Source organism: Adiantum capillus-veneris, chromosome 29 (assembly GCF_014529385.1).
Source record: "Adiantum capillus-veneris isolate H3 chromosome 29, ASM1452938v2, whole genome shotgun sequence".
NCBI lineage: Eukaryota > Viridiplantae > Streptophyta > Polypodiopsida > Polypodiales > Pteridaceae > Adiantum > Adiantum capillus-veneris.
In genome coordinates this window covers 75,274,133-75,290,070 of record NC_140959.1, presented here as the reverse complement: position 1 = coordinate 75,290,070, position 15,938 = coordinate 75,274,133, and the positions used below count along the sequence as shown (strand labels likewise).

At 43.1% G+C, this 15,938-nt stretch overlaps 1 pseudogene; it reads right to left on the bottom strand.

The window, feature by feature from the left end:
* Positions 1-524: 524 nt before the first annotated feature.
* On the bottom strand, positions 525-11,569 carry LOC147419422 (pentatricopeptide repeat-containing protein At2g39620-like; annotated as a pseudogene).
* Between the last annotated feature and the right edge of the window lie 4,369 nt (positions 11,570-15,938).

The window sequence follows — 15,938 nt, the reverse complement described above, 5'->3', positions numbered from 1 at the left end:
TGCTGCAACCACAGGAACAATAACTATTGTAATCTTGGATCTGAATCACCGATGGTGCTCAAGGACAAGCTGTCCATGGAGGTACGGGAACTTGTTTGATGGAGGAGACGCTGCCTAACATGGTGGGAGAGGTGTGCCACACAGATAAGGATTGTTGGCGAAGCTGGAAGCTGGAAAGGTAGAGAGCTTGCCAGAGTCGGAAATCCGGATAGGTTTTTGTTTGACAAATCAAGTTGATTTATGATCTCCAGCCTTGATAGCCCACCCAGAGGGGATAGGGCCTTGAAGGTGGTTATGGTCTAGGTAGTTTTTGGAGCATTGGACCAGGTTGCCTAGGGTGACGGGATGGTGCCAGTGAGGTTGTTATGTAATAATGAAGGCACCTGGGTGTAGATTAGGCTACCATAGTCCTCTGGAATAGTGCCTGTAAGCTTGTTTTGGCCAACATCAAAGAATTTTAAACTGCCTTCACTAGATCCTGGAGGGTTATGTTTGTAGTATGGTGCAATGCCTTCATAGAAATGTTAAGGTTGCATCTTTGCTCTGGAAGTTTGGAATTTTGATAGCCTTGAGGGGTGAGCTCCTCTCATGGTAAGCATTGAGCCCAAGCCATACTCTATGCATAGATCTACGTACAGATACTTAAAATACTTGAATCGCAAACTAGTGTTGAGCATTCCTTTTATCACCTTCCCTGCTTGCTCAGTCAATTCACGGGGGACGATGCCCTCTAGCTCATTGCTGCTAAGATCCAACCACACCAAATACCTACAGTTTCCAAGTGTGGGTGGAATTGTGTCTGATAACGAATTGTTGCCAAGGTGCAGAAAATTGATTCTTGGCATAAGCCTCAGCTCTGGCGGAATGTAACTTGTGAGACGGTTGTTTGAAATAGTTAGCCACTCTAGGCTGCTGCAGTTTGAGAGGGTGGGCAGGATGGTGCCCGACAAGGGCCCAGATGCAAGTAATTGATTTGCCAGCATGAGACCACTAAAGGAATGTTGCCTGTGATGTAAAGAGGTTGCTTGTGAGGAGAGCGAGCTACTCTAAGCTGCAATTTGCCAAGGTGGGTAGAATTGTGCCGTGTCGTTGAAAAGGTGAGAACCAGCAACCACAGTTGTCTTGTCGTTGAGCAGATGTCGGGTCTCCTACCTCAATGAAATGAGATTGGCCCACTCCTTCTTGCAGGTACCTATCATTTGTTGTCTTGCAGTAACCCAACAACGAGACAAGGTTGGGACGCTTGATCTTTCCTAATGTTTCCAGCTTTGCCCTGAAATCTCTAAGCTCACCCCTATCATTGATATGATGGCAGAACTTCTTGACCGCGAAGTTTTATCAGTCAAGGTGGCACTTTGTCGAAGCCTTCAGAGCCTATGATGGCCTCTATGCCAAAGCCAGCCCTTGGTGGCCGCCTCCTCAAGCTCTCTATAGAGGTTGCAGAGTGGCGTGATCTTGTATGTTGCGAGGTTGATGTTGAGTGGCTCTCCTGTTGATTTTCTTTTTGTATATATTACTACCACATTGATAGTTAGAGCCTGAATGCGTCAACGCATCTAAACTAGACTAATACTATTAAAAGACTGTGCTGCAGTGAAGATAGAGAGGAAATAGGTGAATTTATGTGTCTCACTCGTGCTTGCCCGTAATCTATGTTACAACCATCCCGCCTTCCTTTCGTGGTCTTTATTTAAAGAATTGTGTTGCTTCTAGTTATTTATTTCCCTCGATTAAACAGCTTAACTTCACCCCATCACATTGAATATTAACTACAATTTTATGAAGCTTAGCGTCGTCATCCTAGAGTAGCTAGGAATTAGAACTTACATAACTGCACTATCTATTTATTACAAGAACCTCGCTGGGGATTAGGGCAATAGTGGTAGAGATAGATGGAAACCATTGCATTGAAAAGATCAAGCATCATACCCTGGTGCCTCTGTTAGGCTATTGCACGGCTTCCTAGGAAAGGAGAGGTCGCTAATGTATGAGTAGTGGAAGGCAACAACTTAGATGAGAGTGACGCTTGGTGTTATCTTGCTCGAGCCCTTTTTCGAGATCCTAATAGTATCCAGACTTTACTACTTTTTAATTTATTTTCATAAATGTGATGAAGAACAGGGGGGACATGGCAGACTCGCCTCCTTTTTGGGGTTTAATTCTTTGTACAAACAATATATATTGCCATCACTATCACTGTTGCCATAAAAGCATAGGTTCCCTAATCAAGATTGGTGTCGGATGTTGTACTCAGGGGTTTCGCTATGTCTAACACAACCAATTTTGGAGGAGTTTCCCGAGAGCTATACCAGTCCCAGAGAATTCATTTGGTGTCTTAGAGTGGTTATTCCTTTCTTAATGATCGTTACCGTTTTTACAGCTTTTGGACAGGTGATTAACCTTTTTTCGTTCCCCTGCGTGGGAGGGGAGATAGCAATTATTCCGCACCCTTTTTCCGTTCCCACTCCGCGTTCACGTTCTCTAACCTTTATCGCTACCTTTGTAGTGTTTATTATAGTACGTAATAAAGGATCCCCCCACAATGCAGTCTATACTATGGCAAGGAAAGAAGGAAAATGATGTTGCCTGCCCTGCGCAAGACCTCGGTGATTTAAAACCAAAATGAAGCCGCGAAAGAAAGCCCAAAAACCATTGATTAGTGATTTTTCTAAACTTAACCCCTAATAATAATATATGTGGCACTAAAGTAACAATGTAACATTTTCACATTAAAACCAAGAGTTTGAAAAAAAAAATCTTCATTGTGAAAAAATTCTTTCATTTAAGGACAATTTACAATTTTTTAGTAAAAAATTGTGTAAACGAAAGAAAAAGTTACAATAAAAAAATATGTTTTAAATGAAAAGGTTGAAAAGGAAGTCATTAGATCTTTAAATAAAAAGACTCATTTATAAATTAAACATTGAAAAGAAAAAGAAGTCAAATGAGCATTAAATCAAGAACCAAGTTTCAATGATGGAAAGACCATTAATATTATAAAAAGAGGATATAATCTTTACAAAACTTTTCTTAAAGAAGAAAACAAGGAAGTCAAGTGAGCATTAAAAGAAGAGACCAAAATACAATGATGGAAAGATTTGTTTACATTATAAAAGAAAGATATAATCTTTATAAACCCCTTCTTTTGAACAAGAAAGGACAGGTGTCCACCATCGGCAACCTCTACATAAACGATTGAAAATTGCACCATTTTTCCGTAGTGCTATGGCCTTATACAGGCCAAAAATCACATTGAGTCAACATGCGTGGGGACCACCACAATGCTTTATGTTGATTACGCAGTCAAACCCCTTTGTTCGTACTAGCTATGAGATGGTTGCTCACCACCTAGAAGGGGCCACCTTGTGATGGGCGACACCCTTCACCCAGTGCACACGCCTACCTTGCCTTTCTCGTGGGAGCAGCTCTGGTTGACCCCAGGCAGCCTCTCATGTCAGATCGCAAGCCCCCTAGACTAGCTCTCTCACAACCAGTCCTTTACCCTAAGTTATGGATCCATTTTGTTGGCTTCCTTTACCTACATTGTTTTATCGACAGGGTGCACTGAACATAAGTAGACCAAGCAGCAATAAAGTCCTCACTGTGATACCAATGATGGATTGAGATGAAATCCCTTTCTCAGAGGATTGGCAAGAAGAGAGAATAAGGTTGTGGTATTGAAGCTCTGTCGATGCAATGCGTAGCAATAAGCTTCCTATCCAAATTGTGGACCCCTAACCTTCTACAGGCATCTAGTACAGTAAGCCATACTACAAAATCCGGATGGCAGGGTAAGCCCTTAATCCTGAACATGGCCTGCGCATGTCCTGATATCAAGACATTCCATGAGATTACATCACGAAAGAGAAGATCGTTAAATACTTCTTTAGCTTTGCAAAGCCAGCCACACTTTGCATACATGTCCATCGAAGCATTGCACACCGTAATGTCTGCTTTGAGTAAACCTCTCCTAGCTATTTCCACATGTAAGTCTTCACCCTTGTCAGTTGCACCTGCACTGCCGCAAGCCTTCAAGCTGCTAACAAAGGTGACACTATCTGGAAGGATTCCTTCTTATTGCATGTGTTGTAACCAGTCTAGAGCATCTTCATTGTGTTCCTCCTGTGCAAATCCTGAGATTAAAGCATTCCAGGAGATATTGTTGCGAGCAGGAAGACTGTCAAACAGTTCAAGATCTTTTGAAAACCAACCTAACTTTGCATATATATTCACCAATGTGTTTCTAAGCAAGAGATTGCCTCCAAAAGATTTGACATGTCTGAATCCAAAATTTCCTCGACCTCGTGTAATGCACGAACATTAAAAGAGACTCTCAAATTGCAGAGTAATGTGATTACATCTGGCTGTATACCCTCTAATCTCATCTCCTCAACACAATTCAACACCTCCTTGCGATGTTCATACTTGGTGTAACCTGTAATCAAAGTGTTCCATGATACAAGATCCCGTCTTACAAGGCAGTTGAATGCCATTTGTGCTTCATTAAGAAGACCACAATTGGCATACATATCGACCAATGCAGTGCCAGCAACGGGATCTTTCTCAAAGAACTCAGTTTGCATGCAGAGACTTGCCCTGTTGTGCTGCTCCAATACTACCACAAGCTTTCAAGGAGCAAGCCAACAGAACGCCATCAGGAAAAGTCCCCTCAAGTTGCATATGCTCAAGGCACATCAGTGCTTCTTCAACAAAGCCAATGTCATTATACCCCATGATTAAGGCAGTCCATGGAAATAAATCACGGACCAAAAGCTTATCAAACACTTCCTGCGCTAACATCACCAAACCACACTTGGCATACATGTCCACGAATGCAAATGCAAAAAGATTGTCAGAATTTGGCAACCCTTTTCGAGAGATCTCTGCATAAAGGTTACAACCCTTTTCAGACATTCTTAAAATGCCACACGCCTTCAAGCAACAAGCATATGTAATAGAATTTGGAGAGATATTTTCCTTGTGCATTTGCTCTAGGCACTTCAATGCTTCCCTGCCACACTCATCGTCAACATAGCGTGTAATCAAGGCGTTCCATGAGACAAGATCTCAAGTTAGAAGGCCGTCAAACACTTCTTGAGCATGGATGAGCCAGCCACAGTTGGCATACATGTCATGCAATGCAGTGGAAACAACGATATTTTTTACTGTAGGCCCTCTTCTTTCAATCTCTGAATGTATATCTTTGCCCTTTATTGCATTTCCCATGTTGCCACAAGCCTTTAAGCTTGACGCATATGTGACCACATCTGGAACGACACCACAATGTTGCATTTTCTCTAAACATCTCACTGCGTGCTCACCATATTCAAGCTTGGCATACCTTGAGATCATCGCATTCCAGGAGTTTACATCTCTTACAGAAAGCTTGTCAAACACCTCTCGAGATTTCGTAATCAAGCCCCACTTGGCATGCATATCTACAAGTGAATTACCAATCACAAGGTTCTTTTGAAGTAAAGAGTGTCTACTAATATGACCATGGATCTCTTGACCCTTGATTATCGCTCTAGTGAGTCCACAAGCTTTCACAATACAAACAAATGTGACAGCATTTGGAGAGACATCATTCCGTTGCATTTCTTGGTAACACTGCAATGCCTTATCGCCTTGTTCATCTTTGATATATGTTGGGATGTCGAGTTCTACACCTTGAGCTGGCATCCACTACGGGTCTTGGCCGCTTACGGCATTTACTCACTGGCGCGTTAGGTGACCGACACGGAGGATCTCTGCCAGTGATTCTATAGCTGGACTACACTTATAGTGCCAGCTTAGTACGCTTCTAGCGAGTTCACACTTAGTGACCGCATGTACATATGTGCTACTTTTCAGCTTTAGCACTTAGTCATTTTGTACTCTCTTTTCTGTGAAGAAGAAGAAGAAGAAGCTTTCCATCTCTGTGTGCTTTGTGCTTGTCTTGTGTAGCTCTCTTGCATCCTCATTCTTTACATGGTATCAGAGCCTGGTGCAGGCAAGAGAGGCTAAGAGAGCAAGAGCATCACAATCCCTTCGTTCGCAATCCACGACCAGATGCCGAAAGCGCCTCGCGCAGCGAAAAAAATTTTAGGGGTTTTTCGCACAAGTTTCTGAACAGGTCTCCAAAGTGCAGTATACACAGATTTACTGTACAAGTACAGTGGTTGTATGTACGCTTGATTGTGGACACTCGTTGAGTGTAAAAAGCGTTACAGGAACCACGATAGCAGGTTCAGCAGATTTGCAGGTTTTTGCAGATTGCAGCTATTTTGTCTTAGTGCTTCAAGATGTCTGACGGTTTCAGTCAGATTGTTACTGAGAAGCTTGAGAAAAATAACTACCCTGCATGGAAGTTCAGAATAACAAATTTCCTAAAAGGAAAAGGTTATTGGGACTATGTAGAAGGAGACAATGAAAAGGAACCAGAGATTCCCGAGGCAAATGCTACAGCAGAACAAAGGAAAGCTTTGAGGGACTGGCAACAAGGCCAGAGCAAAGTGATGTATTGGCTTTCTATGAGCATCACAGATGGCATGATGGGCTATCTACAGGATGCTGAAACCCCCGCCATTGCATGGAAAAACTTAGGCAGAGTGTTCGAGGTGAATACCAAGGCCAGGAAGCTTCAACTAAAGTCGGAGCTAAATCAGGTTAAGAGGAACAACCTCTCCATCAATGATTATGCTTTGAAGATCAAGAGTATCATTGAGGCTCTTGGATCTATTAAAGTCTCAGTGGAAGACGATGACATTGTCCGTGCATGCTTGGATGGTTTAGGAGATGAGTATGTACATTTTAGGTCTTCCATGAATACAAGAGACGACATCCCCGTGTTCCAAGATTTGATTTCTATGCTTATTCTTGAGGAGAAGAACCTTGACACATCTTCTTCTCATGGCAGAAATAATTCTGAACAGGCCTTCTATTCTAACTCCAACAGAGGTAGAGGTAGAGGTCGTGGTCGAGGCCCAAGGGGTTGCAGGGGCCAATTTCTGGAAGGTCAATCAAATCAAAACAATACAGGTGGCAGGGGAAACCAGTCTCAAGGCAGGGGGAGTCAAAGAGGTCGTGGTGCAGGATCAAGCAGGCAGCAACATACTCCAGATAGTAGAGAATGTTGGACTTGTGGTGAAAGAGGTCACATGTCACGTGACTGTCCAAAGGGAAAAGCAAGTAGAAAGAGAGAACAGGGCAACTATGCATCTACTAGCAGAGATGCAGATGACAGCAAAAACGAGCGCATGTTTGTTATGCAACATGTAATGAATACAATGACTGCAGAGAATTCCACCCAAGATGATGTTTGGTATGTGGATTCAGGTGCCTCTAATCACATGACGTCTCGTGGAGAGTGGTTTAGAGATATGCGCAAACCAGATGTGTCAGGCTATGTGCAGACAGGAGATGACACAGCTCACCCCATTGCTCATGTAGGGGATATACCTCTAAATACGAATAGTGGGAAATCAAAGTACTTAGCAGATGTACTTCATGTCCCAAACATTACAAAGAATCTTGTTTCTGTTGGACAAATGGTTGAGCAGGGTTTGCAGGTTCGTTTCAATCCAAATGGCTGTTATGTAGAAGATTTCCAGAATGGCTGTAAGCTGATCACAGAGGGCAAATGTGTGGGCAGAATGTTTACGCTGAATGTAGACATGCCTGAGGTAAAAGCTGCATTATTTGCACAAGGCACAGGTGTTGTGGCTGATGTTGACATTTGGCACAAACGCATTGGCCATGTCAATGAGCAGAGATTGCGCAGCATGCAATCAAAACAGATTGTAAAAGGTTTGCCCAAATTCAAGGTGGATGGTATGCATAAAGTGTGTGCAGCATGCCAGTTTGGAAAACAGTCAAAGGGCTCATTTCCACATGAGCGCAATGTATGTAAAAAGCCACTTGAGGTGGTGCACACAGATGTTTGGGGTCCAAGCGATACTGCAAGTATACATGGTTGCAGGTATTATGTCTCTTTCATTGATGACCATACAAGGAAAGTATGGGTCTACTTCATGCGTAACAAAAGTGAAGTGTTTGGTCACTTTCAAGACTTCAAAGTCATGATTGAGAAGGAGACAGATATGCAAATCAAGACATTGAGGTCAGATGGAGGGGGAGAGTACTTCTCCAATGATTTTTCAGATTTTCTGCGAATGCATGGTATACACAGGCAGTTTACATGCAGATATACTCCACAGCAGAATGGGGTCGCAGAAAGGAAAAACGGGCACATTGCAGAGGTTGCACGTGCATTGATGAGTGAGAAGAACATGCCTCATCATTTCTGGGCTGAAGCCGTAAATACAGCTGTGTACATTATGAACAGGACACCTACAGCTGCGGTGCATGATGTAACACCTGAGAAAAAGTTTACAGGTACAAAGCCTGATTTGGCACACTTGAAAGTGTTTGGCTGCATAGCTTACATGTATGTACCAGATGAGTTGCGTAGGAAATTGGATCCTAAAGTAGAGAAATGTATTCTTGTCGGATATTCCCTTGAACAAAAGGGGTACAGGTGCTACAATCCTACTACACAAGAATTACGAGTGAGCAGAGATGTAGTCTTCGATGAGATGAGCAGCTGGTACAGTAATGCACATGGCACTATTGGGGCTGATGTAAAAGATGATGTGGTTGTACAAAATGTGAGGCCACAGTCACAGGTTTTGAGTGGACCACAAGAGTCCTCTTCTCGTGGCTCTGTTGAGAAACCATGGAATGGTAGACTACGTACGCAGATTACTCCACCAACAGGTACAGGGAATGTATCACGAAAAGGAAAGGAAAAGGTTGATGAACCTCCCTTTATGGTTGATGCATCATCAGGTTTTTCACATGTAGACATGGATTCAGATGGTTCTGAACAAAGTCTTGATGAGGAATTTGGAATTCCGGCTGTCAGGACACCTGGTGTAAGGAAAGTACAAGAAGATGCTAGAGGGCAAAGGAGTGACCCAGGACCGCGCAGATCTAATAGAGTCAGAAATCCAGTTCAGAAATTGACTTATGATGGGTATCTAGCGCATCACCAAGCCTACATGGCTAAGGTGATACAGGATGTGGAGCCCACATGTTTTGAGGATGCAGTTGGAAATGTGCATTTGGATGATGCAATGAATGAAGAGATGGCTGCATTGGAAGCAAATGACACATGGGAGTTGGTGCCATTGCCAAGTGGCAAGAAAGCTATTGGCTGTAAATGGGTGTATAAAACCAAGCATAAGGCTGATGGTAACATTGAGCGTCACAAGGCAAGGCTGGTCGCAAAGGGTTATGCACAGACGTATGGCATAGACTATGAGGAGACCTTTGCTCCAGTGGCAAAGATGACGACAGTGAGAGCTGTCATAGCAGTGGCTGCATCTAGAGGATGGATTATGCATCAAATGGATGTAAAGAATGCCTTCTTGAATGGTGAGTTGCAAGAGGAAGTGTATATGGATCAGCCACCTGGTTATGTCGATCCAGGTTACCCAGATTATGTATGCAGACTTCTCAAAGCTTTGTATGGTTTGAAGCAGGGCTCTAGAGCATGGTATGACAGGATTGCCAAGTATCTTGTCAGTATTGGTTTTAGGAGAGCTCATGCTGATCATTCACTCTATGTACGTGAGAGTGATGTGGGGATTGTGGTCATTACCATATATGTAGATGACCTTATTATTGTTGGTGACAATGCTATGGAGATTGACCATGTGAAGGGTCTTCTCAAACAGGAGTTTGAAATGAAAGATTTAGGCGAGTTGCGCTACTTTCTTGGCCTTGAGGTGATCAGGACTCCAGAGGGTGTATGGCTATCACAGAGACAGTATGCTTTGGACATGTTGTCAAAGTATGGTATGGCTGATTGTAAGCCAATTTCTATTCCCTTGGATGTGAATGCAAAGCTGAGTGCAGAGAAGGGTGATGTTGTTGAGGATGTCAACATGTACAGGAAGATTGTGGGTAGTCTAATCTACTTGACTATCACGAGGCCAGACTTGAGCTACACAGTAGGCTTGGAGAGTCAGTTCATGCAACTTCCGAGGAAGCCACATTTGGATGGAGTACGACGCACACTTAGGTATGTGCAAGGTACTCTTGACTACGCATTGTTCTATGCAGCAGATGCACCATTAGCATTGTATGGGTATACAGATGCAGATTGGGCAGGTAGCATTGTTGATAGGAGATCTACGAGTGGCTTCATGTTCTCTTTTGGGAGTGCTGCTGTTACTTGGAGCAGCAAAAAGCAGCCTACGGTTGCTTTATCGAGCACAGAGGCCGAGTACAGAGGTGCAGCAGTTGCGGCGTGCGAGGTAGCTTGGCTACGCACATTACTTGAGGACTTGGGAGTGTAGGTGGACCAGCAGATTTTCATCCATTGTGACAACCTCAGCAGCATGCAGTTGGCTAGGAACCCAGTGTTCCATGCCAGGACCAAACACATAGAGGTCCATTACCACTACGTTCGAGAGCGAGTGTTGGCGGGCGACATCGACTTGGTCTACGTCAGCACAGAGGAGCAGATAGCGGATATCTTTACCAAGGCCCTCGGAGCTGAGAAGCTTCGACGTTTCCGGACTATGCTTGGACTCTGCGACATGCAGAGCTCGAGGGGGAGTGTTGAGATGTTGAGCTCTACACCTTGAGCTGGCATCCACTACGGGTCTTGGCCGCTTACGGCATTTACTCACTGGCGCGTTAGGTGACCGACACGGAGGATCTCTGCCAGTGATTCTACAGCTGGACTACACTTATAGTGCCAGCCTAGTACGCTTCTAGCGAGTTCACACTTAGTGACCGCATGTACATATGTGCTACTTTTCAGCTTTAGCACTTAGTCATTTTGTACTCTCTTTTCTGTGAAGAAGAAGAAGAAGAAGCTTTCCATCTCTGTGTGCTTTGTGCTTGTCTTGTGTAGCTCTCTTGCATCCTCATTCTTTACAATATAGCCTATAATTGAAGTATTCCATGAGATGGTATCTCTAACTTCCAAAGTGTCAAACACTTCTTGCGCTTTTGATGGAAATCCACACTTGGCATACATATCTAATAGTGTGTTTCCAACAATAAGATTCCTTTTTAACAAGCCTTTATTGGCAATGCCAGCATGTAAATTTCTACCCTTGTCCACAGCTCCAATACAGCCACAAGCTTGTAGCATACACACGTAAGTGATTGCATCTGGAGACAATCCTTCAACTTGCATGTGTTCATACCACTCCAGTGCTGCCTCGGCACGCTCATGCTTGACAAGGCCTCCAAGGAGTACATTCCAAGAGACAACATCTCGAATTCGAAGCTCATCAAATATTTCTTGTGCTTTCTCGAAAACCCCACATTTTGCATACATGTTGATTAGGGTGTTGCCAATGAAGAGGTGTTGCCCTAATAACCCTCTTTCTACAATCTGCGCATGAATTTTGTTGCCCCTAACCACGTCTTTTAAGTCACTGCAAGCCTTCAGTAAGGCTAAAAATGTACCTTCATCTACAGGCTGGGATTCCTCAGACAATTTTGGATACATGGTAAAAGCAAACTGAAAGTCGCCATGCTTGATATGAATTCTGATTTGTGAGTTCATGGAGAAGTGGCCATTGACAACAGTGTGGAGGATCCTCCGAGCCTTGTACCTGCAGCCAAGCCCATTAAGTAGTAAGTAGAAGCTCCCAATCTAGTGTACACCATTGGCCTATTCAATGATGCGAGTTCAATGAAGGAGGCAATTATATGACTGGTTGAGTCACCTCTGCATGTGATGATGAGGCTCCATTCTTGCACAGACACAAACATAGGTGCATGCAAGCCTGTTCTGTAACCCTTTCCTTCTTTACTATTTCTTTCGATTGCTCACAAACGCAATAAAGGTGGCCTCAATGCTTTCAAAGGCTTCCCCATTACGTGCTAGTGAGATGAACCCCCAGAGAGCCAAAAGTACCTACATGATTTGCATTTTCTTCTGTCCCATCAGTTTCGGTTATGCAGCCAGACGTAGAGATTCGTCAACAGGCATCCTTCCCAATAGCACCTCCATAGTTCTGAAGATGATGGCGCGTAGAAAAGGCTGTGCCATCGAATTCCACCTTGGCTTAGCAGACATGGTACCTCTTTTGCAGGTTGCACGGCCAACGCTTCTTCCATACAACTGCAATTGGTGCGGACAAAGCTAAGCAAAGTTGGCTTCCATACCTCGACTCGTGCAAATACTATGCACATTTGGAATTTTGGCGCCACTTTTTCATCTCTCTCTCTCTCTCTCTCTCTCTCTCTCTCTCTCTCTCTCTCTCTCTCTCTCCCCTCAAGTAATTGAGGATTTCAGGGAGGGTACTCGCAGGACACATCCCGCATTTTGATGAAGTGCAGGACACAGCCAGCAGGGAGGGTACTCGCATTTGTGTTAAGGTACACAGCCAGTAGGGAGGTTACTTGCATTTGAGTTAAGGTACATAGCCAGTAGGGAGGGTACTTGCATTTTGATGAAGTGTAGGACTCGCACGCATGCTCAGATGCTAGAGCTCTGACAAGCCCCAGCCCGTTTGCGTTCCGCCTCGCGACTCCCAAGTCCCATCGTCAGCTCACGTGGGCGTGCTTACTCTCTCATCTGCAATTGAGATGGCTCCAAACAGAGTTTCGCACACCTTCTCACCTCGAAAAATGTTGACCCTCCACGTGGACGCCATTGATGAAAGTTCGCCCAACCCAGCTCGATACTAAGGCCTTTCCTTGGCAGGCCAAAAAGGTTTGAGTGTACATTTTCAACTTTAATTTTCCTTAATTGAAGGGTGGCTCAACTTTGATTTTGGAAAGCCAATACTCATATAATTTTAAAATTTAAGAAGTTGTTCGTATGTACACCAACACAAATTTGCCGGTTTACTTCAAGGCAAATTTGGAATCTAGCTAAACTCCAATTTTAATTGAACATTGGTCTCGAATAACCCCAAAATGGAAGGGCATTTGTGTGTGTGTGTGTGTGTGTGTGTGTGTGTGTGTGTGTGTGTGTGTGTGTGAGAGAGAGAGAGAGAGAGAGAGAGAGAGAGAGAGAGAGAGAGAGAGAGGTCTCAAAGAGAGTGCCAAAAAAAATTTCTTGATTAGAATAATTTTAAAGTAAATCTATCTATACTATTCTTTATTGAGCTTGAGAAATTTTTGAGCGATGGAGGCTCCCACGCATCATCAAATTACTTCACTCTTGAACGTGCATGCACAACCTATATTAGTGTGTGTGTGTGTGTGTGTGTGAGAGAGAGAGAGAGAGAGAGAGAGAGAGAGAGAGAGAGAGAGAGAGAGAGAGAGAGAGAGAGAGAGAGAGAGGAAGGACACCTCCATGCATCGTGTGTTGGAGGAGCCTATAGCATTTCAAAGTGGCATTGAGCGTGTGTAGCTGGTTGCAATTTGTGGCCTGTCCAAGACAAAAATAACACAATCTCTTGCTCGCCATTTAGCTAGAAACGACAGCCCACATATATGATGTATCTATGAGGGCCAATACTTCTCAGCCTATCTCTTAAATCTCCATGCACAACCCCCCCCCCCCACTATGCCCCTGTGTGTGTGTGTGTGTGTGTGTGTGTGTGTGTAGGTTTTGTGAGGATGCTCGAGTCGCTCTACTCCGCTCCTTTCCTTCAAGGGAATCCTGTCAAAACCTGATGTTGATAATCAGTATGAGTTATGAGTTTAGAGAAAGCATTTCAAGCTATCTTCCATATGGCTATCAAGGTATGCTTATGCTCTCTCTCTCTCTCTCTCTCTCTCTCTCTCTCTCTCACACACACACACACACACACACACACACACACACACACACACACACACACACAAGTTCTCATCTAGCAAAAGAGTGAGATCATGTGTTGCCATTTTTTATAAAGTGATGTGCAATTGATAAATTTGTTGCTTCAAGATAGTATCTACTTGTTTTATTTGGTAACCTTCTAATATATTGTATATAGCATGTCATCACATGTGGAGTTTTGGTTTTCTTCATGCAAGTAGCTAAAAGTTTCCTTGCATATGCTTACAATCACATTGGAGAACAATACTCCATTTCTATGTTGTGTTGAGTTTTTATAGCTCAACTATATGAGGTTTATCACTTGAAGAATTGGTTTTCTTTTACATGTTTAGCAAGGCCACAACGATGACCTATATGAGGTTTATCACTTGAAGAATTGGTTTTCCTTTACATGTTTAGCAACGCCACAACAAACTTTTATAGATATACTGCAGATATACAAGTTTGTATGATGGTTCTTTCACATATATAGTTTTTTGTTACCCTAACCAATATGAAGCAATTGCTAGATTTTTTAATTCAAGTTTCCTGAACTTTTTCATGAACGTTATCCCTTTTTCATCTTTTAGTGTGGTCCATGCTCTGTTAATGATTTTCCACTTTGAAATGTTGTGCTTAATGTTGTTTTACAACTTGAAGTTGTTATTGTCCCCGAATTGCACCTTGCGCTCACACAAGACCTACAGCCACAATTTTGGCCCTTTTTCATGAAAAAAGCAAGCACTTCAAGTGTCAATCATGAATTTATATCAATTCACAAGTTTCATATCCATACATGGGCACTTGCATACGTGTACACACAAGTTATTACTATATTCTTGAGAAGTAAAACATATGACAAAGTCTAATCTATATAGGCAGTTGAAAAAGCACATGTTGCTTGGCAGAGCTTTGGTTTTCGTGTCTTCCAAGTGTGGTGTACTCTTGAAGTGCAATGAGTTCTCGATGACAATCTTGATTGACCTTGACATTGCTTTGGTTGAGATTTATGTCAAGTGTGGGACACATGAAAGAAGTTGTATGTCGTTGTCATCTAAAGCATAGTGATAGACTCTCTCCAAATGCAATTTCATGTTTGTGAGATGAGTGTCATGTCTGGGATGTCCGCACTTGGACTACTCTTATTCCATGGTCCACCAACATGGGCAGGCCAAGAAACTTTGGCTTATTTCAATCATATATGCAGTTAGGGACCCTCTCTTAATGCAATCACCTGCACTTGCATTTTGAAGGCACACGATATAATGCAAGAAGATAAAATGGGTGAGCACATTCATGATGAGATGAGTAGTCAAGGGCTATTTGAAAGTAGCATCATTGTGCTTGGTAGAGCTTTGTTTTTTAAGTTTTTTGTAATGTTGAAAGCACGAGATTTTGACACCACTCTCCCATTTTGAAATGTTGTCTCTTGGACAGGATTGGATGTTGTAGCATATGCTCTTGGAGTGCCCTTATGCCTTGTGAGGGAAACTTGAGGGAAAGTTGAGAAAGCTTTGGGCTTTTTTAGGGGATACAATGGCAAGGCTTCTCTCTAGATGATAACCAATGAATGATGAGGAAGCTTTGGGATGCTTTTAGACGAGTTGTAGAAAGGGCTTCTTTGCAATGTTGCAACTTAATCGAATTTTCCACTCTGCAAGAAATTGGCATGAGAGATACATTTATAATCTGATGGTAAGTGGGGATCCTAGAAGAAAACCTCATGGTTTGGCAATGCTTTGGCCAACATGTACGCCAACTGTGGTGAAGTTTTGAAAGTTGTTGATGAGATCTTATTGCAAAATGTGTCTCTTGGATTGCATTGTTTGTTGCAATATATGATCTTAGGTTGCCCTTATTCCAAGCAAGGGAAAGATGAGAGAACGGTGAGGAAGCTATGGGCTCTTTCTAGGGGAGGCAAAGCTAGGGCTTCTCAGTTAGGTTTGGGATACTTTCAAAGCAGGAAAAGGAAGGGCTTCTTTCTAGATCTCATTCCAAATGTTGCTTCTAGGATTGCATTGTTTGTTGCACTATATGCTCTTGGACTGTGTTTATGCCCAATTGAGGAAGCACTTGGCTATTTCTAGGGAAGTCAAAGCAAGGGCTTCTCTTAATATGAAATCCACTATGAACGATGATGAAGAAGGTTTGGGATGCTTTCAAAGGAGGTGAAGGGCGG